The sequence below is a fragment of the Acinonyx jubatus genome, chromosome C2 (genome assembly GCF_027475565.1).
Source record: "Acinonyx jubatus isolate Ajub_Pintada_27869175 chromosome C2, VMU_Ajub_asm_v1.0, whole genome shotgun sequence".
NCBI classification, from domain to species: domain Eukaryota; kingdom Metazoa; phylum Chordata; class Mammalia; order Carnivora; family Felidae; genus Acinonyx; species Acinonyx jubatus.
The window spans coordinates 109,588,372-109,600,912 of record NC_069384.1 but is presented as its reverse complement, the minus strand read 5'-3'; the positions used below and the strand labels follow the sequence as shown (position 1 = coordinate 109,600,912).

The 12,541-nt window shown below is 39.9% G+C and overlaps 1 long non-coding RNA gene across 1 annotated transcript in view; it reads left to right on the top strand.

Moving 5' to 3' along the window:
- The window catches only part of LOC128315269 (uncharacterized), a 49,635-nt gene extending 46,031 nt beyond the window's left edge, over window positions 1-3,604 (top strand). The window contains exons 3-4 of the long non-coding RNA XR_008297924.1: window positions 1,654-1,822; window positions 2,409-3,604. This is a non-coding gene — a long non-coding RNA (uncharacterized LOC128315269). The remainder of the gene's footprint in view (window positions 1-1,653; window positions 1,823-2,408) is intronic.
- The last annotated feature ends 8,937 nt before the right edge of the window (window positions 3,605-12,541 follow it).

Here is a 12,541-nt window from a genome sequence, read left to right as displayed (position 1 = left end):
AGAGAGAGATGTGCCAAAAATCCAGGGCTAAAGTCCAGTGCCCAGGGCAAGCTGGATAGAACAGAAAAACCAGTCCTAATTCTTTGGAGAACCCTGGATGAGTTATTGTAGATCCCTTAATTCTGAAGTAACACACTAGTAGAACCTTCTCCAGGGTTCTATGTGTGTGTGTAACTTGTTAGTGATAAGACCCTTTTGTTATCATTCCACGTAAGTATGAAAGTTACACATAACACATGTGCTTCTGTTGCTTTCTAATTAGTCCATGAACATTAAGGTGTTGGCCTCAATAGAGTGGACAGGAGCGATAAGAACTGCCTTTTAAAAAAAATGTTTTATTTATTTATTTTGAGAGACAGGGAGAGAGAAAGGGAGAGAGAGAGAATCCCAAGCAGGCTCTGCACTGTCAGTGGAGAGCTCGATGCAGGGCTTGAACTCACGAACTATGAGATCATAACCTGAGTGAAGATCGAGAGTCAGACGTATAACCAACTGAGCCACCCAGGTGCCCCAGGGTAAGAACTTCTTTTAGGAGGAGAGTCTGGAGTTCATGATACTTACCCTCACATGCTCAACCTTATAAAATCCCACATTCCCAAATGCCTTATTCCTATAAACTTCCGCCAATCCAGATAGAGGAGAAGCAATAAGGGACATGTACAGTAACCATTTGGAGTCCTCAGATATCAGAAAGAAGACAATAAAATTTAGTGCCCAAACAAGCTCCCTACTATCTCAAGCTTGACACTATGACCCTGGGTAATTAATCATGTAAGCGAGGTCACGATAGAGATGCATGTTCTCTGCATAGGGATCTCAGCTACAAAGTCAAGAGGCTCCTTCCCTAACAGTGAGGTAATAATAAAGTAAATGTGAGTAAGGCCAAGTCGGAACATATCTCTCAGGCTTTGGAAGGGGTTTGTGGCTGTGTCAGGCAGCTGCCGAAGTAACTGCAATTATGGCAGTAAAACAAAGTCCCACAGCTTAGTAGAGGTTTCTAACAAAAAGCAGTAACAAAAACAGTGAAAACTCAAGTAGTCCTTAGTCTGTCCCAGGCATTATTCTAACACTTCACATGTGTGCTATTGACACATTTAATCATCTCAACACTTCTGTGTGGTAGCACTATTATTATTGCCATTATACAGGTGAGGAAACTGAGGTACAGGAGGTGTATAACGTGCTCAAGGGCACACGACCAGTGAGTGTGACCAAGTCAGGATTTAAACCTATGTAGCCTGGAACTACTGTGCACACTCATATCTGCCACACTGAACTGTCTTACTGGTTCACAGGCCTGATGCAGAGAGAAACACAAATGCAAACAGCCACTAGAATTTTCTACAGGTATCAGTCATAAAACAACTAGTGAGATGACTTGGGGGAAGATTACCTTCATCGAAAATTACTCGGGCGCCTGGGTGGCTCCGTCATTTAAGTGTCCAACTTTGGCTCAGGTCATGAGTTCGTGGTTTGTGAGTTCAAGCCTCATGTTGGTCTCTGCGCTGACAGCTCAGAGCCTGGAGCCTTCTTCCAATACCGTGTCTCCCTTTCGCTCTCTGCCCTTCCCCCGCTCACACTCTGTCTCTCTTTCTCTCTCTCCCTCTGTCAACAATAAACATAAAAATATTTTTTAAACTATTATTGACACAGCAAAAGAGATGATCATAGAAACTTTATGGACCCCAAGAATATGCCTGGGAAGTTGGAGGCTTTTGAAAAAACACCCATTGGCAATGTTTATAGCGGTGCTATTGACAATGGCCAAAGTATGGAAAGAGCCCAGATGTCTATCAACACATGAATGGATAAAGAAGATGTGGTATGTACACACACACACACACATACATACACAAAGGAGTATTACTCCAAGATGAATGAAATCTTGCCATTTGCAATAACGTGAATGGAACTAGAGGGTATTATGCTAAGCGAAATTAGAGAAAGACCAATATCATATGACTTCACTCATATGTAGAATTTAAGATACAAAACAGATGAACATAAGGGAAGGGAAGCAAAAATAATATTAAAACAGAGAGGGGGACAACACATAAGAGACTCTTAAATATAGAGAACAAACTGAGGGTTGCTAGAGGGTTTGTGGGTGGGGGGATGGGTTAAATGGGCAAGAGGCATTAGGGAAGACACATTGGGATGAGCACTGGGTGTTAGACATAGGGGATGAATCACTGGATTCTACTCCTGAAATCATTATTGCACTATACGCTAACTTGAATGTAAATTTAAAAAATAAATAAATAATAAAAAAAGAAAAAACACCCATTGAGGCAATGGGTGGGGGGGGGGGGTGTCTGGTGAGCACAGCATCTAAGGTCTCTCCCATGAATTCCACACTCTACAGTGAACTCAAATGTAATTCGCTCTTATCTACTCTCTTCTTTTAGGTGACTAATGGCTCCATAGTACCACAGAATAAAACTTAAATTCCTTGGCATGACCCACAAGGTTCTTCATAATCTGGCCTCAACTATTTCCTAACCACACCTTCCGACATTCTTCCCTTGTATCACAAACCCCAGCCACAATGAACTTCTTGCATATGGCCTCAGACACATCATGCTTTTCATGCCTCTGGTTTCCTCATAATGAGGTCCAAAGATCATCAGCACTACAATCAGTTGGGGGTATTTTTAGAAATGTTGACTCCGAGGTTCTACTGAAATCTAATTCCTGGGCATTTAGCCAAGGAATCTACATTTTAACAAATTCTCCAGGCAATTTATTTTTCACGTACATTAATATTTGCAAGCCACATCTCAATCCTTATGGTGACACCTATGTCCTTTCCATCTGCCCCTTCCACGGATCAAATATCATCTCCTTAAGAAAAATCTTTTTAACCTTCTCTTTCCTCAAATAAAATGTACCCTTTGCCCCTTCCGTGCCTCTGCTTTACCCTAGTTATACTTGTACCCAGCATTTTCTGGTACTTATGGCTTTTATTTTTGTGACCTATACTTTGATTTCCTTGAGCATCTTAATTCAGTTGCCAACAAGCTTTTATTGAACGCTGGTGGTCCACCAAGGGAGGAAATGGCATGAAGACCCCCGGAGTTTGGAGTCTGATGGTGGATAGGAAAATACAATCACAGTGAAGTGTGCAAAGTGCTAGGAAAAGCAGAAGGTAGGGTGTGTGGAAGCTACAGAGACACGTAGACTGGGGAAGCAGGCCAGGGAAGCTTCTCTGGGAACCAATGTCTAAGTATCAACTTGGAAAGGAATATTTACCCAAGGGAAGGAGGAGAGAGTATGCCAGCTAAAGAAAGATGCACCATAGCATGTGTGTGCGTGCGTGCGTGTGTGTGTGTGTCTGTGCGTAAATGAGCGAGAACAACTCAACATGTCCTCCATAATAACCAGATGTATCTATATCTGCGTGTTTTTTCCCTCAACCTTTCTCCTTCATAAATGAAGCCACATTAAACATATTTACCAGCTTTGCAGAAAATAGATCCTTCCTAGACCTTGTCAGATGGACCCTGGAGCCTCAAACCCAGCAGCTTGTGTCTTAATATTTCTCTCTTTCTCCTTACCCCACACCCTCCATTTGTGTGTGTGTGTGCGTGTGCGTGTGTGTGTGTGTGTGTGTGTGTATGAGTGACTGAGTGATGAATGAATAAATCCACATATAAACAATTAATTAAAGAATTATGATGTAGATGATGTAGACGAACATAGAACAGTATAAGAGAACGATTTTTAGGATTAAACTTTCCTGGGTTCAAATTCCAGCTTTGTCAGTTTTGGGCTAAAACTTAAGGCAGGTTTATATAATCTGCCTGAATCTCTTCATTTATATAATGTATGTAATAATATTTATCCCATAAGAATATTATCATGATTATATAACAAATAGAAAATGCTTAACATGATGGCTGATATACAGCAGGCATTTTTAAAGGGCTGGTAGTTACTAAGGACTTGACCTCCAAATCTCAGCTACGCCTGTTACTAAACCTGTGGGGCCATGGGTAAGAGAGTGATTTAGTCTACCTTGCTTTTCCCTAAAAACTTCTTTCCATCCGGCACGTGAAGATACACAAGACCCACAGCTCAGTGCCTGGCACTCAGAAGGCACTGAATAAATGATTGACAGCTACTGTAATTACTATTACCACTTTCCATTACAAAAATATTTTTGTTTGGCACTTATGCCATATAAATATGTTGTCTACGTTTGAAACACTAGCATTCTGAAAGAAATTAGATAATTTTTTAGCTGTAAAAAAACCTTTATTCTAGAATACAGTTCTAGGATGGTTTTCAACACCACAGCCAGTTACAGGTGACTACCACAAGGTGGCTCCAGATCATTTCTGTTAAGTACCAAGTATTAATTCACCTGTCTGAAAGAGTTGTTTTTCAAGAAATACTGTGAGAACAACTGTGTTTTTGTTTGTTTTACCAAGAAATATGGCATTATAAAACAAACTCTCTTTCATTATTTTCTGTTTTTCTTCCCATGTCCTCGTTAAAGGTAGATACATTTTCAATTTAAGAATAGTTGTTCAGACCCAGCCCTACATATAATTTAATCATTGTTGATGCTTACTTAATCAAATCATCTTGCTATATTGATATTACTGTCTGAAATTAAATTTTTGGTCCTTGGTCATTTAAGCTTGTATGCTATTTTTTTTATGAATAATACCAAAAATTTAGTTAATTATTAGGGAATATTAGTACAAGTAACTTTTTTTTTAAGTTTTCACTTAGAAGATTGATTTCAGGACACCCCAGTTTTTGAGCTTTGCTTTTCAAAATAAATAAAATGTATGGGGCTTTGAATAATGTTTTTGTGTGTGTGGTATTTGCCTTCATAGTTCAAGATTCCAAGTGAATAGGGTATATTTATTTAAGAATTAGTATGGAAAGTTACAAGTGCAGCAGAATCATCAGTGTATTTGCTCTTAGTACTGCCTCAGGGGTGCTTTTGCTTGCTCTGGAATTTTTTTCAAGTTGAAATGCTACAACCATTAATTGTAGGCAAAGATGTTTTCTCATTGATCTCCCTGGTAGCGTGAGTGAGACACTGACACTGCTGTTAAATCCTCCTCGCAGGCTCACCGCTCCGAGTTTATTTTTAGCATTTTGTTTCATCTAGAAATTGAGTTTTGTGGCTTCTCCTTCCTGGAGACACTACTGGCTTATACTTAGCTTACCTCCAGTAAGCTAATTACCTCCAGGACTTCTGGATCAACTGTGAAATGTTTCTGACCCCAAATTTTCACTTTTACTTGGCTCTATTAAGAGATGTGTATCAAGGGCACCTGAGTGGCTCAGTCAGTCAAGCATCCGACTTCGACTAAGGTCATGATCTCACAGTTCATGGGTTCCAGCCCTGCATCAGACTCTGTGCTGACAGCTCAGAGCCTGGAGCCCGCTTCAGATTCTGTGTGTCCCTCTGTCTGCCCTTCTGCCGCTTGCACTCTGTCTCATGCATTATCTCAAATATAAATAAACATTAAAAAAAGAAGTGTATCTTATGCCCACAAATTTAATAATATACAATACTTTACATTAACAAATGCCCCCTTCCAAGTGGGGTGATCGGAATGCAACACAGACACACGTGTGCGTACACACTTACGTGCATAAGCACCTTTTACGTGACGTTTTTATTTTATATCTATGGATTGTGCTATCTCATTTACATCTGGGTTTGAACTTGGAGTCCATGCAGGACCTGTAGAGAAGCCCTGTAAGCCAGTTTGTCACAGCTGTAACCCTTCTCTTCCAACGGTCAGCTTCATTCATCCATATATTCTGACCAGACCCCATGCATTTGACGTTGTGATTCCTGCCTTAGGGATTCTGAATCAGGCCAGGAAGGACAGGGGCACACAGGCGAAAAGGCAGACAGGAAAGAGTTTGTCTTATGAATGGATGATTAATTCATACATTGGAGGCCAGCTTGGCCCTAAGGGCATTAAATAGGACTTTAGGATCTCATGGTCAAAAGCATAAATGAGCTAAAGGACTTTCCACCTGTGCTTTGGTGACTCTCATTTTTCACAGAACTTAGAACAGAAACAGGCATATGTCATATGGAAAACCAGCATGATAATGAACATGAAATGGTTAAATATTAGAACCCAGCAATGGTATTCTCTGTGGACAACTCAGAGGGCAACAGAGAGTCAATTTTTTCATGCACTGGACGAGTTGCTCAGGTTACAACAAACCTGGAAGTTGTTGGGCTAAAATCCAGAAATGGATGAGACTTTCTCAATGGGGGACCAATCAGAGATGTGGAATGCTGCACAAATACAGAGATATCATTCCTGGAGAATAAATAGTTAGGGCAAGCATTTTGTTAATATAGCTGGGAGCAAAAGAATGTCATTAAGCCCTGTGTAATTCTGAGTACAGGTAACTGTAGCCATAGACAAACATTACTTAGACACTAACTCGTAGTAATTGCTGATGAAGAGAACATTCTCTGTAACTGGAGATTAAGTCAATGATATAAAAAAAAGCAACCTAGTTGGGATCAGTTAAGGATACCAACCCAGAACAAAGAACAAACAGGAGGCTAGAATAGTTTGATCAACTTAAACGTTTTCTCTGTTGTTCACGCGGGTGAGTATGTGTGCAGATAAAATACAGTTTTAAAACATACTTTTAAAAATTTTTTTAACATTTATTCATATTTGAGAAAAATAGAGTGTGAGTAGGGGAGGGGCAGAGAGAGGGAGACACAGAGTCTGAAGCAGGCTGCAGGCTCTGAGCTGTCAGCACAGAGCCCAACGCAGGCTAGAACTCAGGAACCGTGAAATAATGACCTGAGCTGAAGTCAGGCGCTTAACCAACTGACCTACCCAGGTGCCCCTAAAACACACCTTAATTAACCTAGAAGAACACTGATATTCAGAATTCTCAACGCAGTCCTTCTTTTAAGTCTATTATCAAATACCTCCCAGATGCATCAATGGGAGAAAACTACACTTGCTACCTCACTGAGATTTTCTTGTCACGTTATTCTTGGTCATGGGTGGCTTATAGCCTAGAGATGCTACACATCAAAGAGCAAAGTTGGCAGGGATAGGATGAGAGGAGCTGCACAAAATTTAAGGTGGCACTCACCCTCAAGGTCCTGCAGGGGCAGAGTCAGCGCCTTCACTGAGGGCCACCTTAAATGTTGCATTTGCCTCACCTGACTTGTCCTAGTTTGAGCTTTATAGGTTCTCTCCACACATTTGCCTTTTTCATGAAGTTCAAGTGGGGCCTATTTGGTGTTGTTGCCACTGTTTTCAGGCAAAAGCTTGGCAGGAAAAACTGGACTCTTCACCTGCATCTTTGCCAACATGTCTCCTTCCACCACCAGCTGTTCTACGAGACAGAAAGGCAACTTCAGCTGTCTTATTCCACCCACCCCAGCAGCTGCTGGGACCTGTTCCAGGCAGCACACAACAGGTGTGTGTGTGTGTGCGAGCATGAGGGGGTGAGTGTAAGTGTGTGTGTGGTGTATATGAGAGACATGCCTGCCAGGCTTGTGATGACGAAACTCAAATATAAGGTAAAACTTCCCCCAACAATTATAGAAAAGGAATGACCGTATAGATATGGGTCCCTACACAATCTCTAATGTTATGGATCACTTCCATAAGCCATAAAATACTGCCTAGGACAACATGTCATCCAGAAACTACCCTACGGTGTCTTTTCTACAATTAATGTCAGTTTTGATGTTTACAAAGATCACATGCTAAAATTAGTATTTAAAAAGGCAAGGAGGATGAGCAATTTCAATATTTATTTCTGGAATTGAGTTTATGTTCGCAAGGTTTACAGGCCATCAGATATAAGGCTGTTAAAGATTACTTTAAAAAGCAAGAGTAGTTCGGGGCACGTGGGTGGCCCAGTTGGTTAAGGGTCCAACTCGGTTTCAACTCAGGTCACAATCTCGCACCTTGAATTGGAGCCCAGCATCGGGGTCTGTGCTGACAGTGCAGAGCCCTGCTTTGGATCCTCTGTCTCCCTCGCGCTCTGCCCCTCCCCCACACACGCACATGCACACACACCCTTTCTCCCTCTCTCTCTGAAAATAAATAAATACATCTTTAAAAAAAAATCAGAAGTGCTTCTTGCATTATGAGGATGAGGAATATAAACCCAGAAGAAGAATAAAAATTAAAATAAAACTATACTAATGTATGTGAATGGGAACGTCTAGTGCCAACATTGCACATACAGTCATAAAAGACTCAGAACAACTGAGGCACAGGTGATGCTGCTATGATGCTTGAAAAGTATTCTACTGACAGGGGCACCTGGGTGGCTCAACTGGCTAAGCGTCTGACTTCAGGTAGGTCATGGTCTGCTGGTCGGTAAGTTTGAGCCCACATGGGGCTCTGTGCTGACAGCCTAGAGCCTGCTTCAGATTCTGTGTCTCCCTTTCTCTCTGTTCCTCCCCCACTTGCTCTCTCTCTCTCTCTCTTTCTCTCACACACACACACAAATAAGCAAACATTTTAAAAACTTTAAAAAAAGACTCTACTAACAAAGATGCTGATGCCAAAGATGCATTTGAAAAGGTTGAATCTTTTTAAAGTGTGAGTGGGGAAGAAAAAACAACATTTCTAAATTACTATATTTTAATAATATGTAATTTAAATACATGTGTGAATAAAGTAATAAATTCTGTAAGTAGACAATTCACTGTTTCACCAACATCCTTTGAAGTTTACATTGTCACAATGGACAAAGGCTTATTTGGGGGAATCTTCTCACTGAAATAAATAATTGTCTATTTTTAAATACATCCTGCTATGTATTATGTGGTATTTCAAAATGAAATTTTATTCTTTTCAGTTCTGTATAATACCATGACTGCTATTTAATATACGTATTTTCAATGTCTTACCTCCTCCTGGGGCTGCATTCTGTGTATATTTCTAAGCACACTTTTCCTAATGTTTTATTTTTTTAATTTTTAAAATGTTTATATTTATTTTGAGACAGAGAGAGAGAGAGGAAGAGAGGGAGAGAGAGAGAATCCCAAGCAGGCTCTGCACTGTCAGCATGGAGCCCAATGGGAGGGGTTAGATCTTATGGACCATAAGATCATGACCTGAGCTGAAATCAAGAGTCAGACACTTAACCAATGGAGCCACCCAGGTGCCCCTTTCCTAATGTCTTAAAATTTTCTTTCCAACTGCATTTAGTCTTGAGTTCATTCTGTTTGTTATTTTGTCTATAATAATATTTTTCCTTTCCAAAGTTTTTACTTGATTCCTTTACATATGTTATTGCTTTTGGTTTCATAATCTTTATATTAAGACTGTTATATTTTCTCTCTCTGAAATATCTTGTTAAAATCTTAAACATACTTGCTTTAATTTTTCAGATTGCTCTCTTATTTTCACTTTATTCAGAGTGATTATTTACCCCAATCTTTAACTTTCTTGGTTATCTTTTCAGTTATATTTCTGGTGTACTTTGGAATTTTGGTTTTCAAGCTCATTTTTAGGGAAGTTTTTTTTTCCTCCCATGTTCTTTACTTGTTTTCTTATGCTGTCTGTATATTTTAACAATTTTTTTAATGTTTATTTATTTTTGTGAGAGATAGCCAGAGTGCAACTGGGGGGCGGGGGGGGGAAGCAGAGAGGGAGACACAGAATCTGAAGCAGCCTCCAGCTCTGAGCTGTCAGCACAAAGCCTGATGTGGAGCTCGAACTCATGAACTATGAGATCATGACCTGAGCTGAAGTCGGGTTCTTAATCCACTGAGCCACCCAGGCATCCCATATGCTCTCTGTATATTTACTTTTCCCACTAACACACCGCCTAGATGACTGGGAACCCCAGTCCAGACTCTGAGCTTACTCTGAGCTCATCTGTATTTGTATTGGAACAAATATAGATGAATGCACTATGTCAGTAGGCAGGTGAGCATAAGACCTGGGTGCCGGATCATCTTGGTTAAGTAACTTTACATAAGCTGTAACCCCAGATGTTGGTCAAAAGCTGTTTTTCTCTTCCTTTCATGGGCTGGGGTGCTCCTTACCCCAGGCCTCTAATTCAAGCAATGGGCAGACTCTGGTCTCCTGATCATCTCACACTGCAGGAGTTAAAATTCCAGCCATTCTCTAGTTATTTCCAGAGCTTCTGCCCCACTACTTTTCCATCAAAGTTACTGATACTGCTTTTGAGCAATGCTGCATCTTTTTAACTTTTCCATTTACAACTGTCACTTTTATGTGTTTAAATGAGGAACAAAAGGGTCTCAGTGATGAACAGCACCAACAAAACAGTTTGGGTGGCATTTTTTTTTTTAATCAAAAGGGGCAAAAGGAAAAGATTATTTATACCCAAAGCAAATCAAGTTTTCTCCAGATATAATGAAAATCTAGAAACATATCTTATTCACTGCTGTATCTCTAGCTCTTAGAATGTGCTAGGCACACAGTAGGAGCTTAATAAACATTTGTCAACTGAGTGATTTACTGTTCATCCCTAAGCTAGTAAGGCAAGCAAGAGGGAAGAAAGAGAGGAATATATAATTAGCACAGGACAGGGTGCTGTTGCCTTTGACTCATAGTCAGTGAAAGTGACAATGTAAATATATAGGACACAACACACGATATAAGACAATCTGCAATAAATTTCTCAACTGGATCATGCCAGCTGTAAGCACCATGCTATTGGATAAATTTACAAAGTATTTTCAGCCATAATTTTGATTGGAGCATAGAGCAGGGAGACATGTAAATAATTGTCACAAGTTTTCAAATTGGAAGGAGGGTGGTGTAGGGAAGAAGAGAATTATTCCCTGCTTTACTTATTATATTTAGTTCCCTGTGGCCAGAAGGATGTGGTCACAACTTTGGAAAAATAGTGCGTATCTTGTGAAATAGTACAAGGTCACTAAAGGGGACAGTAAATGCCAGAGGTCAATTTTTCAGAGCTAGGTCTTTATTAAATATGTAATTTCAGAATGTAGAAAACTTGCTTACAGACCTGGGTGAATGCATCACATCACAATTCCTTTCAGAAGAAAGACTTTTATTAATAAGCAGTGTTTCCATGGCAACCATAAAGGCAAATCTTGCTTTGTGTATATTATATCAACACCAATAACAACAGGCACAGGTTGAACAAAAGTGGCAGGGGAGCAGAAGCTGGGGAATTTGGAGCCAGAGTGAGTGAAGAAAATGACAGCTCAAAACCAGAAGCTTGTAACTTCAGACCGCCTTGATTCATTAGTACTGTGCTTGAAGAAAGCAGACTTTAAAAGCTATTTTTTTTCAAAGATACTTCCCCTCCTCCATCCCGTTCAAATCAAAGGTGAAAGAAACTATCATGCCATTTTTTTAAAGAAAAATAAGTGGTTCAAATTCTGTATATTTTTAAAATCAGTGGGCATTGACAAATAAAGTGGATTTAAATTTAAAAATTGATGACTTTGACATTGGCCACACACAAAGAAAACGAAAACCAGACATCTATGCCCAAGCTCAGATAATGAATTAATGCAAGAGGAAAGCTGTACTGTTAAGGGATTTCTTTTCACACTTAAACACACACACACACACACACACAAACACACTGTATAATGCATGTCCGTGGAGCACAAAGATGTGGTATTACTGAATCACTTGTTAGTGGATGCATTACTAACAATAAAGGCAGTGCATCAGTGAAGGATGGCTGCTTTGCTTGATGAATGGAACCTTATTTTTACAGCTCAGCTTACTTTGTGGCTAAAAATAGGTACTATAAAATTTTTAGTTCACTTTCCTTAGGGACGTGGCAAAATAATTTGAATGAAGATAATAGGATTATCTACAATACTTTTTAAGTATACTTTTTATTTTGAGATAATTATATATTCACATGTAGATGTAAAGAAATAACACAGAGATCCCATGTACCTTTGACTCAGTTTTCCTCCAATGATAACCTACAAAAACATATTACAATATCAAAACTGGACATGGACAGTGATGCAATCCACAGATCTTATCCAAATCTCCCCAGTTTCACTTACATTGTGTGTATGTGTGTATATTTAGTTTTATGTAATTTTATCACTTGTGTAGATCCTTGGGTCTACCAGTGTCGTAGGGACACAAATGAATTCTATCACCACAAAGATCCCTGGCATTGCCCATTTGTGACCACATCTACGGTCTTCCTACCTGTCACCCTATCCCTCACCACTGACAACCACAAGTCAGCTCTCCATGATTTTTGCCACTTGAAAGATGTTATGCAAGTAAAATCCATATCTAACCTTTTAGGGTTGGCGTATCTCCACTCAGCATCATTCCCTGGAGATGCATGCAAGTGGCTGTGTGTATCAACAGTTCATTCATTTTTACTGCTGAGTAGTATTCCAGGGTATGGCTGAATTGTTTACCATTTACCCGCTGAAGGATATCTGGGTTGTTCCCAGGCTGGGGCTATTAGAAATAAAACCACTATGAACACTTGTACACAGATTTTTGCATCAATACAAGTTTTCATTTCTCTGGGCTAAATGCCCAAGAGTGCAATTGCCAGGCCATATGGT